The sequence below is a fragment of the Haliotis asinina genome, chromosome 2, assembly GCF_037392515.1.
Source record: "Haliotis asinina isolate JCU_RB_2024 chromosome 2, JCU_Hal_asi_v2, whole genome shotgun sequence".
Taxonomy (NCBI): Eukaryota; Metazoa; Mollusca; class Gastropoda; order Lepetellida; family Haliotidae; genus Haliotis; species Haliotis asinina.
In genome coordinates this window covers 67,689,046-67,711,018 of record NC_090281.1, presented here as the reverse complement: position 1 = coordinate 67,711,018, position 21,973 = coordinate 67,689,046, and the positions used below count along the sequence as shown (strand labels likewise).

General features: G+C 37.5%; 1 protein-coding gene across 2 annotated transcripts in view; it reads left to right on the top strand.

The window, feature by feature from the left end:
* Nucleotides 1–5,073: 5,073 nt before the first annotated feature.
* Nucleotides 5,074–21,973, top strand: part of LOC137274192 (protocadherin-11 X-linked-like) — a 75,347-nt gene continuing 58,447 nt past the window's right edge. Inside the window, exons 1-2 of one of the 2 annotated variants that reach the window (XM_067807243.1) lie at nt 5,079–5,143; nt 7,302–7,401. The gene's annotated coding sequence lies outside the window, so the exon portion shown is untranslated. Of the gene's footprint in view, nt 5,144–7,301; nt 7,402–21,973 lie in introns of both variants that reach the window. The other variant, XM_067807244.1, reaches the window with a different exon arrangement.

Sequence of the window (21,973 nt, the reverse complement as noted above, 5' to 3'; positions counted from 1 at the left end):
GGGAACCAATGACATGTCAACCACCACCCGATCCCATTAGTTGTCTCTTATGACAAGCATTGTTACTTTTTATTGCATCCTTACATAGGGGCATCCTTGTAGTAGGCAGAAATTCAAATGTGTCCTGTGTGTTGTTTAATGCAGACAGGCAGAAGAGTTGTGAAGTAGGCCAATGAGACAGTCTTCTACTACCTCTTGTATGTGGTATACACTGAAAGCAAGTACTTCTTTGCTGTCTGTTCATTGAACATTTGTCTGATGATTTTGAACACTAATGTTATTTATAGCTTATTGTTCCATTAAAATAATGCAGTTGTTCAAATATTCTGACAGAATTTTTTGTTTTTACTGCAAATTTCCAACCCATGACACATAGGATTTTTCAGTATTTCACTATCAGGAGACAACCAGTAAGAGCTGAGTTAAAAGCAAAATTGTGTTTTTTCAGCATATTTTCCCCCACCTGAAGAGCCTCTGCGATGATGAGGGGCCAGTATCCCTCTTGTTCCTGTTGGGGCAGTATCAGTTCAAACACCGTACACACTGTGCAGGATTCCACAGGGCACCGTGACTGAAACACAGGCTCATCTTGTTTTTATACACCTTAACATTATTTGATGGATCTTAAACACTTTGCAATAAAAGCACCTGTAGATTGAGTATACAGGAAGTGTAGATAGCGTGACACCCTCAGAGCTATACCAGACGTAGGGGTGCTCTGCCAGATTTGGAAGGATCTGCTGTGTCAGCAAGAAATGGGAAGTCCATGTTTGGCCTGACTGGGAGCCTAATTGTGAAACTTGTTTGGATGTCAAGAACTAAATTTCAATTATGTTTGAGTTCACCAACGCTCTGTCAAAGAATTGGAACTGTGGCTCGCAGGTTTCCAGACCATTAGCTATATAGAGGTCAAACCTCTGAACATCTAAAGGGGTAGGAGAGTTTTCTTTTTTGTAATCTGACAAGTTTTTTGTTCAAATCAATCTCCAAGATAATGCTGTGTTGTTATCATGGACACGAGTGGTACCTAGTGTCACTGTTTCAGCCAGTCACCATGCGGAACTAATATACATGTGCAATCACTGGAGGTTGGAAGGAACATGATATCAATATGGGAAGGTTGTAGAGATAGTATACAATCATTGGAGGTTGGAGGGAACATCATACCATTATGGGAGATTGTAGAGAGGTATATCATATGGGAGATTGTGGAGATGTTATACCATCATTGGAGATTGTACGGAACATCATACCATTATGGGAGATTGTAGAGAGGTATATCATATGGGAGATTGTGGAGATGTTATACCATCATTGGAGATTGTAAGGATCTTCTACACTTGGAGTTAGTGAGTGAGTGAGTTTTTACACCACATTTAGCAATATTTCAGCAATATCACAGAGAGGGACACCAGAAATAGGCTTTACACACTGTACCCATGTGGGGAATCTTCAACTTGGCAAGCAGACTCTTTAACAGCTAGACTACCCCTCCACCTCACAGTCATTGGAGATTGGAGGGGACATAATACTGTCATGCTTTGGGGATATTATACAACGACAACTACATAGGCCATGATCCTAGAACATATATCACATCAGAATCAAAATGTAAGGAAGAAACAATATTGCAGAAAAACATGTCTCTAATTTGTTGTGGCCTCGGTACTGTTCACGTATAAAGAAACTCCAGATACACATAAATGATTTCACTGAAAGTAGCCGCCTGTGCAACAGAAGAGTCACATAAAAGCATGGCTGGTTTTGGACAAGGAGTTAGCCTATCACCATAAATAAGTCAGTTGGGGGTCAATACTTACAGTTTACGATCATTTGATTTAGGGGTAATCCCTTGAAGTTAAACAGTGTCACACTCAGTCAATCTCTGCCTCACCTGCGACGCTGTACAGGTACTTATACCTGTTATACACCTCAACGTCACATTGACTTGGGAGAATTTATAGAGCTGGTTATAGATTATCTGAGAAAATGTAAACGTCAGCAATAGAAACATGTGGGATGGTGCTATAGAAACCAATTAACTCTGTTGTTTTGGTATATTATAGGATAAAACATTACTGGACTCAGACACAACATGATAATAAATGTATCATTTGGTAGCTAAGTACTGGTGTGTATAAAGCAATAATGATTTACTGGTTGGGGCAATATTAAGTACATGGAGCATATATCCTTACTGATGGTGTTAAGTTGAGCAAACTCATTTTAAAAATTTAGTTTATTTCAAAACCAACCAAAAATTAATCTTTCTGCAGAAATGTTGTTCAAGAGGAATCACTATCAAATGCAAGAACTGATTCCGATGGATATTGAAATAAAAAGAACTGAAATGTTGATGAATTTAGCAAATATGTTACCCACTTCTGGCTCAGAAACTTGATAGATGTGGTACCTACTGTTTTAAAAGATATGCCAGAGAAGGAAAAGATAATTCATATGCCCATAATGACTTTCTGACCAACCTCCACACCAAATTAATTTCTGTGAAACAAAGGGGTAAAATTATGTCTGGACAGGTCAAGCTAAAGATATGTAATAAATAATTCAAACTTATATATGCAACATATGTGGCCCTATTAGCTAATATTGCCATGAAACATGTGGTAAGTATCTGTTGAATGATGTGATATGTAATAAACTTGTCCTGGTCCATCGTCTTACCATAAATATGCCAATATTCCACTTACGATCCACCCACCAATTCTCCCAATGTCAGACAATAAAACCGTTAAAAGTACATTAAAACTGGTCTCGAGTCAAATCAAATTTAATATCATCTTAAATGCAAACTTAGCCCTTGCCTTTGACTCAAGTGTGTTTTATGGGATGCTGTTTGATATTACTGAGTTAACAAATCGTAAAGTCATCACTCACATGCTTCACCTTGGCCCCTATGGAGTCAGCTAGGTCCTCACAGGGATCGAGGCAAGTGTCAAGTGGAGGTATGAGGACCTGTCTGAGATAAGGCGAAAAACACTGATAATCTCCCTTGATCTTTATTAAAGACGTTTCATTGAGCATCGTTCGTCTGCCCATTGTTTGTACAGATCATAAGTGCCAAAAGTGGGTGATATCAGTAAATTATTGCACAGGAAATCGGTCATATATGTTCATGATTGCTGGTGGATGTTCTCGGGGTGTTATACAGCTCATCCAATATTGTCCAAGTAGCTTGAGGTTGGCATTAAAATTAGGAATAAATCTTTTCTGAAATGATGTCAAGATTATATTTGTGAGTCACTGTTACACTGATAATGTGGCTCATTACAAGGGATTAGATATGGCTTTTTCAGAAGGCAGAGAGAAGGTATCTGATAATGTGAGAAAGAGGATTTTCTGGAGCTATAGGGGTTTGTTCATGTCAATGGTGGCCTTTTAATGATGAATCAAGTATGACAAAGTTGACTTAGATGATTTACGAATGCTGAAACTGTTCGTCATTTGTTGAACCCCCCAATCCTAAAATCAATCATTGATTCGACACACACATATTGTTTTGTGTCATTAAAGATTCACTTAAACAGTACATGGTTAGTTTCTAGGTATAACAAAGCAACTAACATGCAAATTATTACATGTTTCAACTAGACATAAAATTAGTCCAAAGCAAGAGAACTAGGACATTGATTCTGATTTGTTGAACCCCTTCATAGTAAATCCGCCTATATGGCGCTCATATCCAGGCACACTGTCGGCTCACGGCGCTACGTACGTTGCTACATAGTATCTGATAATGTGAGAAAGAGGATTTTCTGGAGCTATAGGGGTTTGTTCATGTCAATGGTGGCCTTTTAATGATGAATCAAGTATGACAAAGTTGACTTAGATGATTTACGAATGCTGAAACTGTTCGTCATTTGTTGAACCCCCCAATCCTAAAATCAATCATTGATTCGACACACACATATTGTTTTGTGTCATTAAAGATTCACTTAAACAGTACATGGTTAGTTTCTAGGTATAACAAAGCAAAGTCCATGGTATATATTAAATACTGATAACATGACAATGACCCTAAGTGAAGTGTTACATTGTATATTTTAAAAACTGATAACATGACGATGACCCTGCAGTGGTAAAGTAGTGACAAAATATTAACAAAGCAAAGTGTTACATTGTATATTTTAAAAACTGATAACATGATGATGACCCTGCAAAGGTAAAGTAGTGACAAAAAATTAACAAAGCAAAGTGTTACATGGTATATTTTAAATACTGATATCATGACGATGACCCTGCAATGGTAAAGTAGTGACAAAAAAATAACAAAGTGAAGTCCATGGTGTATCTTAAATACTGATAACATGACAATGACCCTGCAAGGGTAAAGCAGTAACTTTCTCGTATGCTCATCTGCCTCAGTAATAATGATGAATGTACATGTTTGTTTTAAAAGCGATGACATAAATATAAATATGATATAAACACCAACAGCATTTTTATGTTATTCATGGATTTTTTATGCGAGTTAACCAACTGGCACACAAATGGTAATACTTTATTTAAATGTAATAGAATAACTGCTTGAACTAGAAGCCCAAACAGCAATATATTACTTAGAGTTCCAGCAGCGGTGATACATGTGAACCTGTGTTGTCTATCTACCCCATCAGTCATGGCCATCTTCAAAGTGTTAGACTGAAATACATCACCGCAAAAAAACATGGCCTCAGCATAGCACCTTGTAGAAACCCATCTCTATCCAACTAACATGCAAATTATTACATGTTTCAACTAGACATAAAATTAGTCCAAAGCAAGAGAACTAGGACATTGATTGTGATTGTATGGGAAAAAAACATGGCCTCAGCATAGCACCTTGTAGAAGCCCATACTGAAATATGTCCCACCCCACCCCCAAGAAGTGATGTTAAGTGATGAGGAGGAAGCTTTTAGTGCCAAGGTTATGCTGACATCAGAATTGTCTTTCTTCCTTCTGTCCCCAGTGCCAGATAGAGGAAGGGCAGATAACCCTTTGATCCTGACAAAGCAAAGACATAAGCCCATTTTCAGTGGTGAGATAATCTGAAGATTTAGCAGCTGTACTGGGGAGAGATAACTGACAAGTGTGAGCAGACCAACAGTTAACACACAATGGTTGGACTTTGTGCAGGATTTACAGGTAAACTTGAACCAATCTCTTCTAATGTTTCTATGTAACCTATGTAGATAGGCTTTTACTTACCACCCTGGAATGTTGCATTGGCTCATTGAACCAGACCTATTCCCAAAATTATTGAAACATTTCTTCCATGTGGTGGCCTAGAACTGGAGGACATATTCTCAATAATAAGTCAATCATTATTTATGTCATCACCTGGAATATGATTCTATTTACTTGCAATATTTGTATTACCGCTATTACTGTGTATAAGTCAACCACCATAGATAAGCCAATCCCATTACTTGACCCCTAAAATCAGTGTGATAAAGGTACATAATTAAGCTGAAGAATACAATCAACAACAGTACTCGTAAAAGTTGTTAAAATTTAACTTATAACTGATTATTTCCATCTTTTACTCTTTTTTTAAGGTATGAATGCACATTATAATGTGTAATTATAGTTAAAATGTTTTTTTAATGATTGGAGACAAAATAGCAACCGATTAAGATATTTCAGTAAGGTTTAGGTGAGATATTTCTGTTAAAAAAAACATTTTAACTGTTCTATATCATAAATTGTATTTGTTAAGTTCATAATCTATTAAGCAGCAGAAAATATTAAACAAACATTGTATTGCCTCTGGCGAAAATGTTGCATGTTATTGTTGTACTTATGAATTAATTGTGTCCTATTAAATTAACATCTGTTCTTACAATATATAACTATTTGTTTCACAAATCAATAACTTTATTCTTCTTTCTGATGAAGTTTTCATTAGTCCATGGGCAATAAAAATATTGTAGGTCCAGGTTGTATCAAATGGTTGTATCAGCATTGTCCACCTGTATTCGACCGGGAACGTTTGATGTCTCCTGTTGTACAGGTGTTCCCCATTCTGTACGTGTTTACATAGACAATAATGTGAAAGCTGCCAGTGAAACATGATAGAAGAAGCCCTTATATAGTCCAATCTGTTTAACTTTCTCTGACCTCGACTCTCAGCCCAAATGGACTGCCCTCTTGTGCTTGCCTTTATGTATCTATCACAACACCTTTTTTTCAAACTGAGTGACTGTTTGTCTCTGTTGTTAATGTTTCTGACAATCCAATTTGATCCTTTTGTCCATGTGTCAGTTTATTTTACCTCCCATCTTCATTTACCTGATAATTTAGTAATTTTCAAATTGTGGTTTTTGCCAGTCTGGAGCCTGATGGCTGGAGGCTGTTTGGGTTGTAGGGACAGATTCCTGTCAGAATGATAAGAGTTCATCATGAGTGAAGTACAATAGAGAAGTTTTTCAGTAGTGCCCCACTCGCCACAAGCCGTGTTTACAGTTTGACAGTTCGTCAAGACAGCGGCTCTCACAAAGGCTTTTCACCACAATAGAGAATTAAGTGAATTTCTGCCTCTGAAACCAAGTTTGGACAGTTCGCAACATGTCTGTCAATAGTTGACCATTGTACGCGAACGTTTGCTGTGTCCACAATAAAGAGAGGTAATACCTTTGCTTTTTCCTTGTTGTTTATTCGTTGATTATTGACAACTGAATTTTTGGTGAATTGATAAGATTTTCAGGATTTAGAACAGTACCGTGCATTGTCTTAGTCAGTGAAATGTTCAGGCTGTGTACAACTGCTTACGACTGTTTCAACTAAATAGTCAGCAAGTGACAAAGAAATTTGCTTGTCCTAAGTCATTGGTGAGTTAAAGTGAAGCTTGAAGACAGACTCCTGCTGAGGACTTCGATATTGTTCTAGATTGGGAACTCCTTTCAATATTTCTGATTGGAAACCTCTTGTCTCTATTCATTGACTTGTTACCCAAAGATGGATTAGACCTCTGAGTGTTAAACCTCTGAGTTCATAGTGTGAAAATGATTTGAATGTGTGTCGAAGAAGGCCAATAATCAAAGGATTGTTGTGTTGGGAGCTTCTCTATAGGCCTCCGCGGATTAGATGCCGCTTTGTGGAGTTAATAGATTTGTTATGCTTCATTAAATACTCTTTCCCGGATTGTTGCCAAGTCGAGTTCAATACACAGGTCATATGGTTGAAGCGGACTTGTCTGCACCCAAGTCTCTAACATACCCAAGATCACTGCTCTAGCTTCCAGATGAGTAATCAAGGTGAATGACAGAGAGGGGGTTTCTGATGCCATACACCTCCATTCTAGAGCTCCAGTGCCATAGCCTTTGATCCATGCCGAACACCTGGATGTGGCTTGCTGACCAGGAATTGGATCCCAAATTGGGCAGATCTAATTGTCTCCTCAGGTAGATATACTTATTACCCATTATATTTGATCTCTGGTGATCACTCAGGGGTAAAACTAATGATATCAGCCTCAGCATGACGGGTCAGGACTGACAGTCATAGCTTGCAAGCACTGCTGCAATACCTCCTTGACAATATCTTACCCCCCTTACTGTGCACAGTATCTTACCCTCCTTACTGTGGACAATATCTTACCCTCCTTACTGTGCACAGTATCTTACCCTCCTTACTGTGGACAATATCTTACCCTCCTTACTGTGCACAGTATCTTACCCTCCTTACTGTGGACAATATCTTACCCTGGTTACTGTACGTGTATGTGTGTGTATGTGTGCATGCACATGTGAAAGGTAGAGATGGGAAACATTAAGGATGTTGAGAAGCATGCAAAAGACTGATGAGAGTGTTTTTGTGGGGTGGCTGCCTTCTGTACCTTGTCAAAATTGCTGTGTAATTCTTTGTAAGATGTTCATTGCTGTCATTTAATTTGCCAATTTCAGGGTTTACTGAAATCTGGCGAGGATAATGTTTTCAGTATAAAACTGATACATTTCATTATGATATAATTAAGAGAAAGGTGCAGTAAATGTTTTATTTGATAAGCAAATGTTATGTTATGTAATGTTAATTGTTTCTAATTGTTTCAGTGATTCCTCAGATACTATACATCATATGAACTCATTATACAATCACAATACAGGAAATGGGACTTTTAATATTTATTTGTATAATCTAAAATTTTGTAAAGCAGCTATATATAATTTTTTTATTGGAGAATGTGTCAGTTGTTGAATGGCACACACCTTGTCCATGTAGCTATGTGACACCAGCGTGTAAATTAAAGTTTTTGTTGTATTGAGTACTAAGGACAGGGTTGAATATCAACTCCTAGACATACTGGTTGTGTTAATTAGTGGTAAAATGTGATCTTAGATTATGTCTAGTCATCGTGTTGGTGTGTGCTGAGAAGAGAGATTATTACTTGAATACACATGGCCAAGTGTTCAACCTGAATATGAGAATGGCTACAGTGTATGAATTTTATTTTGAAAAGTCACAAGCCAGGAGGACTAGTTGAGTAAAAGTGTTACTAGCCCACATCATGCTTCATGGCTCTGATCAATATCTAAATGCACATTGGCCAGAACTGGTGTGATTTTAATTGAATATGGTAAGTTATTATATATAAATCAAATCATAAGCACAAAAAGTAACATTGTCACAAACTGTTGGTAGACAGACTTTTAAATCCTTAGTAACTGACATCATAATCATGTGCAAAAAATCCAAGTTATTTGATATTTTCATCTAGCCAGTCGGTACATCTTTAGCGTTATATTTCTGTCTTTGAATGGCATTTAGAAGTGGAATGCATAAGGAAAGAAGATTTATGGATGTCAGCTTCTTTATTGTGAATTGTGTTATTGACAATAAAGAAGTTGACATCCACCATTACTAATACATTACTGGCCCGATTTACAATCAGGTAGCATTTGGCTAGTGGTCCAGCAGCTATTTTGAATGCTGGATGGCGTTATTTCCATTATTTCCGAGGTGAGAGCATTGGAGATATTGGAACACTGACAGTTCTCATATCAGTGTGAAGGGCATGGGCATAGTCATCACTTGTTTCCTAACTACCGTAGTGATCACCATGTAGTCATCACTTGTTTCCTAACTACCATAGTGATCACCATGTAGTCATCACTTGTTTCCTAACTACCGTAGTGATCACCATGTAGTCATCACTTGTTTCCTAACCACCATAGTGATCACCATGTAGTCATCACTTGTTTCCTAACTACCGTAGTGATCACCATGTAGTCATCACTTGTTTCCTAACTACCATAGTGATCACCATGTAGTCATCACTTGTTTCCTAACTACCGTAGTGATCACCATGTAGTCATCACTTGTTTCCTAACTACCGTAGTGATCACCATGTAGTCATCACTTGTTTCCTAACCACCATAGTGATCACCATCATTGTGGATGTGTCATGTATAATGAAAACTGGTCCTTGTAGCTAGGGCATCATGACATGAACAATTATAAATTGCAGTGTCATTGCTATTGTGATGTCATCAACAATAGAATCAATAGTCTTTTAGGAATGGTATTTGCATGACATCAACAATATGGCGGAATGTTAATTTCCACATTAAATGCTGACAGACAGGACTGCATCAGCTGCCTATAGAGCACAGTGCTAATGATACCATAAATATCAGCCCTTGCATGTCGAGCAGTGAAATATGAACACAAATCATTAGTCAGTCATAATTAATCAACTACTGAATATTTTGTGTTTCCAAAACTGTAAATGTCAGACTTAGGTTTTTTGTTACAAATGTTAGCTCTTCTTTCCATTTGAGATTTGTTCTACTTTCTGTAAGTGTTTTTTCTCCTTGTGCAAAAAACAGGTTATAATGCATTAGATAGATAGATCTTTATTCCTGGGCAAAATCAACCCATGTTTATACAGGTTGTCAGATAGCATAGTACGCAAGACTAAACATATACGTAATTAATTAACATGAATCCTTCTGAAACAATTTATGTAATAAATACACATAGCCAGGTTTCTAACGACATTCGCATGCACTGATTTCAAAAGCATGTAATATTTGTTACGTGTAAGGTATGATATAAATTGTCTAGGTATGTACTTCTCGTGCAGTGTTTTTAGCAGATACAAACCATCAGGAAAAGGTATTGATGTCCAATGTAGCCTTCACAACACACAAAGCACTGCCTTCAAAGGAAGTAGTGAAATATTTCTATTTTGATTGACAGAATTTTTGCACCTCTTTTAGCAGTATTCTAGCAGTACCACAGCAGGGGACACCAGGGGACATATTGGACCCATATGGGGACTTGAAAGCAGGTTTTTGGCGAGATGGGAGAACGCTTTGACCACTAGGCTGGCCCAACACCCCAATTTCTATTTGGAGACCATGGGAACTGCAACAAAATTACTCCATGTCCATGCTGAATTTTGCAGTTGGTAATTGTTTGAGGGTATCATTCAGTTACAAAGGAATTCGCCATTCATTTACCATTAATTTTACTTAGGTACCGGACATTGATTCTACTCTCAGTCATTGATCATTGTTTACATATGTTTCTAATTTCACTGACTCATTGGAAACACAGCTTTTCAGTGGGTGCAAGTGTTTCTAGTCCAGTTGTGAAAACCCTGTGCTAATTAACATGCTTTGGATCATTGATTACTTCCTTGTAACATGTCTTAAATGAATCAAGCAAGTCCACACCATGGTACCGCTAATACAAAATATTTATTTCCTCCGTGGGAAATTGTCAATTTGTTTTTGAACAACATAATAAAACAGGTTCATGGCAACAATGGATGCAATTGGGGAGAAGACTACAATCCTTATTGAAGACTATACATGCTTGAAAACAACATGAAATGGACAGTCAGTCATGTCATGTCAATTTCACCAGCTGCTTGAGCCTCTGATGTACATTATCAGCTGATAGCATTATTCTAGTGATATATGAGTTGGAACACACTGGGATACATATCTCAATGATTATAATATATAAGGATTATGCTCACTGAGTGGTAGATCTCAATAGCAGAGCGAGATTACTGTTGTGTGTAAGTGATATATAGTTGTACATTTCAGTTAACTTCTATAGGCGACACTCCAAGTGTCCCTGATATGTGAGTGTATCACTGCGACACCTCAACCATGAAAGGTGAAAACAGTGGAAGTGAATTAATGCCAGAGAGGAGAACGCTACCTTTGTGATTGAAACTTGGAGAGAATGGAGGCTGACTGGCTTTCTTGAACTGAAATATTATTACTTCAAATCCTTTATTGCATGGCAAGCAATGTCCTACATATCATTTCTAAAATAAGGGGTAGTATGAACACTCATGTTGTTATTTAACTGGATACCATTTTGATAGAAATAAAATAACTTGTTGACAGTATAACTAGATATGACAAGTACATAAAGTTTATATGTCACTAATTAAGGAAACTCATGACTAATAATTTACCACAGAATTTAGCCTTTATCATGACTAAACATATTTGTTTGTTAATACTGACATATCTTTGGCAGCTAATAGATATTAATAACACATATTCTACATGCCGCCAACTGCTATCTATTAATTATTCATACCTGCAATAGATTTGCAAGCATCACACAAAAAAGCAAAAAATGTAATTAAAAAATTTCATCATTGTTCTAACTGTGTGGACAGTTTACTGTAAAACACAATATTGATCATTGTTACGACATGTATTGATGTATGTTTTATATGCATTTGTGGCGTCATTATATTTTATGACATAAATACAGACATGTCTATAGCTATGTTGATAGCAACCAGATATCTCATCAATTTCATCACCACAGCAAGTTATGTGCTAATCAATATCTGTCACGTCATCCTGTCTTACCCATATCTCTGCGGTAATTACTTTGTGAAAGACAGACAAACATCAACGGTTTCTGCTACATATAAGAGCCAATTGTTGCCATTGTTTGTCAAGATTAGCGCCAGAGTCAACAGAGATTCTTTGTATTTTCTGTTTGTCGTCCCATATTAAAAACACATGCAAATACAAAGCCGTCAAGAAACCAGCTTTTTGCTCCAAATCATCCCGAGAATTATGATTATTTTGACATGATCGTGGACCGTGTTTGAGGTCCCCGCGTTTACACAGATTTATGGTGGCTCGTGATGTTTGTCCTCGCTGCTATTTTGACTCGTAGGCTATGCTTTTATGGACACATGTTTGTCAACAGATTAACTCGGAATAGACCATATATTTTCGTAGGAAAGTCACAGCAGTTTGTCAACAGTCTTGAAGCATCCCTGTAAGATATGCTTTGTGTTTTGAGGTGTGTTAACACAGAAGTGAGGTCTGTTACCCTGTCACATGGTGACCAGATACACAGATACAGGCCAGGCATCATGTGAGAGATGCTTCTTTGTGTTTGTGGCCATGTTCCACTGTTGTGTAACTGCAGGAGAAATTTTACATGAACAGTCATCGCTGAAGACAGATTGGAGAAACAAATAGCCTGGTAATTCCTGTATGATTGATGTAAGTACGTAATGTGTCTTCATATACATAACTGACTTCCTCCTGTAGGAAGTTGCCTGTTAGATTATCTGCTCATGTCTTTAAACATATATACTATAATCCTTGGCCTCCTTTCACAAAGCAGTGAGGTGATCATATTAGTAATTAAGGTAGTCTTAGTGCAATGTTAAAGAATTGGTGTTAAGGTTAACCTTAGTTAATGTTGCTTTGTGGAAGGAGCCCAAGCTGCTTTTAATGTTCATGAGTTACTATTTTCAGTCTTAACCTTCCATTGTAAATGAATTCAGATGTAAGTTTCATGCAGCAAAGATAAATGAAAATATTCATGACATTAATAGAGGTATTTATGGCATTCTTCAATAAGGCATCTTATTGCTGATGTTATGGTAACAAATTTAGAAATGAGGAAATGTGAAGTGATCATGGGGAACTTGGTGCCCATCATTGTGTACATGAAGTGAAGTATGAGATGTTTGGAGCAATGTTGGACAATGGTTTGAGGAACTATATTTTTGTGTCAGGGCCTACCAAATTAATTACTTCCATATCAGTCTTTATCTTAACTCCTCTTATTTGGATATATCTGTTATTTTCCACTAGCTCCACCTCTAGAAATCTAGGTCAAAAGGATAGCATTTCTATTGCAGTGACATTGAATGTCCAAACTTTGTAGTGTTTTTCACACACAAGAAAATATAATACTAGGGAAAATGTTGTAACAGATTTTATCATTCTAATGTAACATCTGGAACTGAGCCAACTAACACCCAATCCTGCCTATATATATTTGGTATATACAGCTTATCCATCTGATCGATCATGGCCGGTAGTGATATAACACTATTTCTTATCCTCATGGCTGGCCAACATGATATCAGTGTTATCCAGAAATGTGACAGATGTGGTGAACTTTTTTTGATTGGACACATGTATGGTTGGTCAACCTGACAATCCTGTCAATCCAGTGATCAACAGCATGATCATTGGTCTACACAACTGGGATACAATAACATGTGTCAACCATGTCAGCAAGCCTACCAAGACTACCAATCCCATTAGTCACCTCTTACAACAAGCATGAGTTACTGAAAACCAATTCTAACCCAAATCTGCACAGGTCTACACAGTTATTGAGTGTGGTGGCAGCTTGTCAAAGTCTTGTAGCACAGTCAGCTGTAGGTTCAAGTTACCAACAGATGATCAACCATGTCTGATTCTCACAAGGAGCAAATTCTCCATTTAGCACAGTCCTTGAGCCACTCTAGATAAGCAGGGAGCATGAGGGCAGCCTGGGGGAGTGTCAAACGCTCCTTCAGGTGACTCTAGGGTAATGGTGTGTACTGCAGCAAGTGCTGATAAGACTAACGCCACTTTACTGCAGTGTACAGGCAGCAGCTGAGAGGGATTGTGACCGGTTTGGGACAATGCTTGGGCAATTCAAGCAACTTACTTGCTGTTAGTAGGTAATAAAGATAGTGTGAATACCTATCACCACTGTTTGCCAGGGCTTGTTGATCATCATCAGGATAACCGCTTAATGTTGCTTTTTCCGGTGGGAATTGCTGTGTTATAATGTGCTGGGGTAGGTAATGACTCTGTTGATGAACTTGGTGGACGAGGTTATGACCAAAGTCAAACATCGAGCTTCTCGTTGCATTGTACATACACTATTTTAAAGGTAAAGCACATTATATCACATGGAGTAGAAAATGGCTGAAAACCAAGTAATGAGTATGTGTTTGTAGGATCTGAGAGAGAGCAAACTTCTTTAATCTCTTTGAGGATAGGACACGGCCTATTTGTGTGCAGTGATGTTATAGATCACAGGGTTGTAATCAGAGTGATCTCAGCAACTGACCCAGTCTGACTCATGTCACAGGGAATGTATTGTAAGATTTGTCCTGATATATGTAGGCATAACTTTCAGACTGCACTATTCCAACATGTTTGGGGATGTTTATGTGGTTTCATCAGTAGTTTATCCTATGGTTAAGTGTATGTAAATGTGTCCTCTCTTTAATGTGACCCTTGCACTAGTATATGTTTTGTGCTTCAGTAGTAACATAATATAGACTGTGTGTTAATTCACTGAGGAAGCTTCAAATCCCTATTGACAGGGTGAATATTTTCTTAATGAAAGTTCAATCAGGATCCAAATAATTTATCTTTGATTATCTTTCGAGAAATCAAATTTATTTGCATCTTTTGAACAAATGGGATTCACAGTCAGTGTCCTTTGGAGCAAATAGAACTGACCCATTTAAATTTATGATCTTCAAATTGGTGGTTTCAGCAACCCGCAGCTATCATGAAGGATTATTGCATACTAATTGTGGAGATTTATGTGAGAGTAAATTATCGGGATCTGATCTCGAGTGTCAGAGGGCTTTCATCTTGTGTTCTGTTACTCTGCAGTGGTTCTGCACTGATCGCAATCTGGAAAAGACCAAGATGCTGGAATAAATGCACACATGTGATTGGGGGAGTTTTACGAGGTTGAGGATTGTTGATTTACATGTACTCAGTCATTTGAATAATTTGCTCTCATGGAAATGTAATTTTGTAATCTGATACTCCTGATCAGTTAGACTTTCCCTTTTGGAATGGAGGAGGCCAGCAGTTATGGGTTTGATAGTATTATATGTTGCTGCTTTGGTCAGTGAATATATTATTGTATACAGCTGCAGGTGACACAAGCCAGTGAATATATTGCTGTATTCAGCTGCAGGTGACACAAGGCAGTGAATATATTGTTGTATACAGCTGCAGGTGACACAAGCTAGTGAATATGCTGTTGTATACAGCTGGAGGTGACACAAACCAGTGAATATATTGTATACAGCTGCAGGTGACTCAAGGCAGTGAATATATTGTATACAGCTGCAGGTGACACAAGGCAGTGAATATATTGTTGTATACAGCTGCAGGTGACACAAGCTAGTGAATATGCTGTTGTATACAGCTGGAGGTGACACAAACCAGTGAATATATTGTATACAGCTGCAGGTGACTCAAGGCAGTGAATATATTGTATACAGCTGCAGGTGACACAAGGCAGTGAATATATTGTTGTATTCAGCTGCAGGTGACACCAGGCAGTGAAAATATTGTTGTATGCAGCTGGAGGTGACTCAAGGCAGTGAATATGTTGTTGTATACAGCTGGAGGTGACACAAAGCAGTGAATATTTTGTTTTATACAGCTGCAGGCAACAAAAACCAGTGAATGTCTTGTCATATATAGCTGCACATGATATAAATATAACTTTTTGGTAAACCAAAGAGATGTCTAAGGACTTACCTGATAGCTGTTTTTGTGATACTTTTCAAGACTCAAGATGAGAGATGCAAGCTGTTGAAAACTGTCTTTATTTGAAATCAGAGAACATTATGATAATCTTATTTCATGGTCACTTTTGAAACCCATTTGAAAAAAACAACAACATAAATATCAGTTATATTCTGCAAAGAAATGTGTGAAACACACTGTGTTTTTTTGTCTGTATGAGTAACAGTAGAATTCATGGGAAAGGATAGCAGAATGAATATCTGTCCATTGTATACAGCTTTTAGCAGCACATAGAAACCTTGAGCCAGTCTAGATGCTGCAGTGCATGTGTGACAGTACAGGATGGCATGTGTACATAAATGTTGTGATCATGGTTAATTGGATGATGTGAATTTATTAATGATTCAGACATGCTTAAAAGTTATGAACATGCTTAAAAAAATGTAAGTGTAGTGATGAAATATCTTTATTTTGTATTTAAACACTTCATATTGTCTTTAATCACTTGACACCATCATGTCAGAAAATGATGTCTCCATAATACATTAGTGATGACAGATAAATCAGCAGGAAAAGGCAATGTGTCAAGCATAATGATAATGTGATCAGCAGACATTTCTTAGTATATTTTCTAATGGTGCACATTTTTTGTAGCAAATCTTACAATCGGACCTAAAGCCCATACTTTCTCACTAATCGACTTCTTTACTTCCTTCGGGGAAGAAGTCCAAGCTACCCAAATCTGAATTCCCAGATTGACAAGAGACTTTCACAACTGATAAACATCGAGTAGAAGTATGAGTGTAGTTCACAGACCTGTGAAAATCTTTTACATTTAACTCACGTTTTGATGATCTCGACATAGCTGTAAGTCATAAATTGCTGCTGTGGTATACTGTAGCAGATATAGCAGTGATTGTCTATGGGTTGATACTATCTACCTGCCAGCCTTCAGTCAGACTTGATACATCAGCCCCAGGTAATTAGCTTCTTATCTCTACATTCTGCTGTACGCATCACCCCAAGAAGGATACATAGATCGCGACCCCGATACCGGTCTGTATTGGACATCTTCACACTGCCCTATAATCTTTTCATTAGAGTTATCTCAAGGACTGGTCATGCGTGACTTTAACTTATTCGCTGGAACAATGAAGGATTGTCAGGACCCGATAACCATGGCGATGATGTCTGTAGTCTGGAGCATCTCCACATCAGAGAGTTTGTATCTAACACTCTTGACCACTGGTATCTTCAATCCGTTATGAATCTTTTCATGTCTGTGCAAATAAATAACCGATTATGTTGTCCAGTAGTGGGTGACTGGTTTCGGTCAGTATAGATTTTACCTGGTAGATGTATATTTCGCTCACTGCCACTGGGTTATTGATTGGTTTAGCAGAATTGTAGCATGTGACGACGTATATGTACTAGTCGACACGACCGAATCATTGTGACAGAACGTCGTCAATTGTCTCCAACATTGTCTTCGCTGTTATGGGAGGTAATTCATTCTTTGTTTTTGAAAGGATTTCAATTTAGGTCAATTAGTTTCTCTGCCCTGACCTTTATGTGAAAGTGACATTAATGACTCTTGTCAATCACTCTGCTGACCATCAGAATGGCCTAATGTGTAACAACTTGGCAAAAACATGATGGCCACTTGAGCAATCCCTGGATGTCTTCAGCTAATTCTGTTCTGAGATCAATATGTGATTGTTTGTATCAATTAAAAAAATACTGTCATCAATAGAATACATTAGGTCCGTTTAGGAGTCAAGTGGTCATTTTAATTCATCTCCAACATTTCACCATTTAATATGTGATGGATCTCATTCTGTCGGAACCTTTCTGTTGGAAGCAGTTCTTGGAGATTCAGAACAACTGCCAGCCTCACTTTGGTAAATTGTATTGTTGAGGAACCTTGTGAATGTCTGATAATGGGATTAGCCTTGGCAGTGGAATGGTTCAGGTGTAGTGTTGTCAGTTTCAGTAGTCTCATGACATTTCTTGGAATCTTGAATGAGAGAAGACATCATGTAGTGAGAATTACATCATATCGTTATATTATTTTTCAGGCCATACCTATTTTGGCACAAAATTTGTGTAATTACTATGCATGATTTATCTTGATCATTTCATCACAGCTTCTTTGAACCTTCACTTCTTCAGAGCTGTTAGGAGACACATATGGACATACTAAGTTAACTGATTTAATATTGAATTCTCATCGGTCATGACAAATCAAACAAGTGAAAATGATTTGGCCTATGAAGTTCAGGTTTTAACATGAAGTAATTGTGGAATGGTATCACACCAGAAATGTCCCAGCTGATGCCTGTTGCCATCAGTTGACAAGTGTGGTTATCTAAGACAACAATCATGATCAGTAAATTCTTTTCCAAAAAGATAAAGAAATATTGTGAAATGACACGTGTGCACACATTCTGTTCCCACAGAGGGTACTCCTGTCATATCTTCCTGCGTAACGTAATATGACAGGAGTAACCTCTTTGGGAAGAGAATGATGTGCCCAATACTGATGTTAAAAAAACGTTGTGTAAAAATTAATGAATTCCAATCTGAGTCTCTCACTAAGGAATCAACAACACTCGTTTCGCAAAAACAGCATGACACACATACTTGTGCAATACACTGAGAAATGTGACTCAGCATTAATTATGGTCCTTTGTTCCCACAGTGGGTATTTCCAGAAATATGTGTTACCTAAAATGTATCAGGGCTTTAAGAATGTCAAATAAATCCTTAATTTCAATTTTGAAAAAGAGATAAAAACAAAAAAGATAGGTGGTATAAAACATGACCTGTACAACCCAAATGTCCCACTCCTTCGAATCATTTGATCCTGGAGATTTATCAGTGATATATCCTTTCCTGGAGATGTATCAGTGATATATCCTTTCCTGGAGATTTATCAGTGATATATCCTTTCCTGGAGATGTATCAGTGATATATCCTTTCCAGGTTGCTGAGTGAAATGTGTTTACAGCTTGAGGAGGTCTTTGCATCATCTGTTAGATGTTGTTGATATCATCCAGCTGTCACAAAGACAAACCAGGATGTTGTGAAAGAGAATATTCCTTCATCACTTTCAAATCATTTAATGTATCCAGCGCACCTTGAAATATATGCTATACACAACGATATATGCAGTTTTAACTTCATACTGAAACCTTCTGGACCATGTTTTTTTTATGATATTAATTATAGCTCTATGCTTTTAATGTTATGAATTTATACTAAAGTCTGTATTTCACTGAAACAGTTCCGGTAGATTGTTAAAAGATGAAAGGTCTCTACGTAATGAAAAACCTAATGTGCGACTTGTAGAAAGGTAGGGCCATCCGAACAAGTGCCCTTATAGCAGCTCATGCATGGATGGCTGGATTGATAGCAGGTTCTGTCATAAAACGTGAGATGTAGCAAAACTGGTTAATGTCATCCATTTAAGTATTGATACTGGTTAATTTAGCACATTTGCGGAAATGTTTGTGGGGTCGGGTATTTTGTTTTCAATAGGTTTTGTGGGGGAGACCTTGGTCACATAAGGTCGATAAGTTTATGAAATCTGTGGAGGCCAGCTGGAGAACATGTTGAGATGTGAGAGTGTATCAGTGTCAGATTCTCCTCCTCTGGAGCATGTTGAAGCATGACATCCAACTGACAGGTAGGATGATGTAGATTACAGGTACATTTCATACACACCGGAGGTCAGGCCAACTCACTTTGTCATTATGCCTGAACTTAGCAAGTTAGTTCTTACAATATCTCTTACAGGATTATCTGGTCCAGATGTAATCATTTACAGACAGTTCTCATATACAGGCAAGAATTTATGGATGTCAACATTTTTATTATGAGCGTCCATTCACAATGTCTATTCAAAATATAGATGTTTACATCCATAAATTCTTGCCTTTATGTGTATCATTTCAAATACAGTTCAAGGACTCATTGATATGTACCTGAATTATTGTGTATGGTGTTAAACAGCCACCAGTACATGATGGTGACAAGTGTTCATATCTATGATATTCAGTGAATCAAACAAATGGCTTCCTGAGACATACATTCAACAATCCGGGCCTGTCCAGTAAAGTCTGTCTAGATGTGGCTTCACAGTCACAGACACAATGAAGTGTATCATCAACATTGTGAAAACGAAGAGCTATCATCAAGTCATGTTATATTAAGTGATCCGGGAATTTCTCATCACTGCTTTGCCAGTTCTGAATACAGGAGCTGCTTCTACATATTTCAGATTTTGTCCTCACACTTTATACTGTAGTCGGAGACTTCTACCTTTGTCACTGGTATGACTTTTAGAATTGTTACTAGGTCTAGACCAGTTATATTTCTTGTTTTACAAACATTTGTCCTAAGAAAACCCAAAGGCAACATTTTGAAAAGTTAAAAGAAAATCACCAAATTTTCCTTCTCAATACTGAAAGTATTTTACTTAGGCAATTAACAAAGTGTATATAGAGTAAAATACATTCTTAAAAATTGTTGTAACCTCTTGACTTTTTTGGCAAATAAAAGTATTCAGATGGTATTTTCTAGCAGAATATTTTTTTTTGTTGTATTATTGAAAAAAATACAGCCAGCAGATCTGTGAAAGAAGACATGAAATTGGTCTGGCCCAGTAGTAAATATATTACTACGACCAGCCATTTGAGGCAGTGAGGTCATCACCTGTGGTTACTACTGCTGTTCCTCCCCATTAATCAGACCATAGAACATTCCTGGGTACTACTGTTAACCTGTATTGATCGTGTACACGGACAGACCTGAGATGCACCTGTTTGGTCACATGTAGATTTCCACTTGTTAATTACTCTGAAGGAGCTATGTACTCTTGTCAGTGTCACTCCCAGAATGTCCATTCCACCTGAAGAGATGCAGGTGTACTTCATAGGTTATTTATGGCTATCTGTGTCAACAAATAATAGCTGTCCCTTGACAGCAGTCTCTTAAGGACAATAGCCTTGGTCACTGCACACATACTGGAAATATGTAGCTGTAGGAAAATGGAGGGATTATACATGTTCACACAGAATGACGTCCAGTTGATGAACACTAGGAGAGCTGCTTAGAAAATCTAGGTTCAGGCTATTTTGCTAAGTTTTCAGAAAATATGTACAGCATCAAACATGTATTAATTCTGTTACTTGGAAGTGTTGAGACATGCTCAAGGGTTTTAATTTAATTACTAGATACATGTTATGAGTGACACCCAACTCCTTTAGAGCAAGTTTGTTAATATGTGTACTAATCTGGTAATGTTCAGGGATTTTACGGGTGTAATTTCCTGCATACTATATACATAAAAATTGAAATCGGATGCAACAATTATTACCCCCTACAGTGACGCAGAAAAAGTCCAAACACTTTGTGTAAAAACTTTGATCAAGTAACAGTAAGTTATCACTGAGTCTGCTGCTAGCCAGGTTATGATGTCATTTGCAATTTAATTACTGTAATGATACACAATACAATAACAGTAACTCAATTACAACAATATTACAACATATTATTAATAATGATATTTAAGTGTATGGGACCTCCATTTTGTTGACCAGGGCCTCCTCAGAATTAAGAGTATGAGTCTCGGGGGCCCTCAAATAGATGTCCCAAGGTAAGTCCCTGAATGCGTAAGGTGAAATATCAAGAACAGTTTGACTTTATGTACTCCAAAACCCCTTTATTGGAAACTTAAGTTTTTCAGTTTGCTATAACGAAGGCATGCTCATGAAGAATATATCAGTTTTATCATCAGTCCTACTTGATTCATCCTGATTTTTCTGCTAACTCATGCGTACAATACTTTGTTTACTGCCTTGTTAAGCAATCACAGTCTGTCAGTCGTTGTGTAGAATGTTACATCTCCACATTGGGATTTCACTCTCACAGTTACATCGCATGCTTGACTGACATTGGAGGATTGTATTTCAGTTTTCAAGAACAAACAGAAATATATCCTCAATGGTCCTACAAAGGAAACCAGTCCATTAAAGCAGGGTAACAGTTTCCCTTTGTCTCAGGGCTTTGTACATCAGCCAATTGCCATAAACATGCCACATCAAGCTATACACACTTCATCCCTTCGCCGGTTCCAAACATCATCTTCCATACTATAATAACGCCTCCTTTAAAAGCAACCTAATTT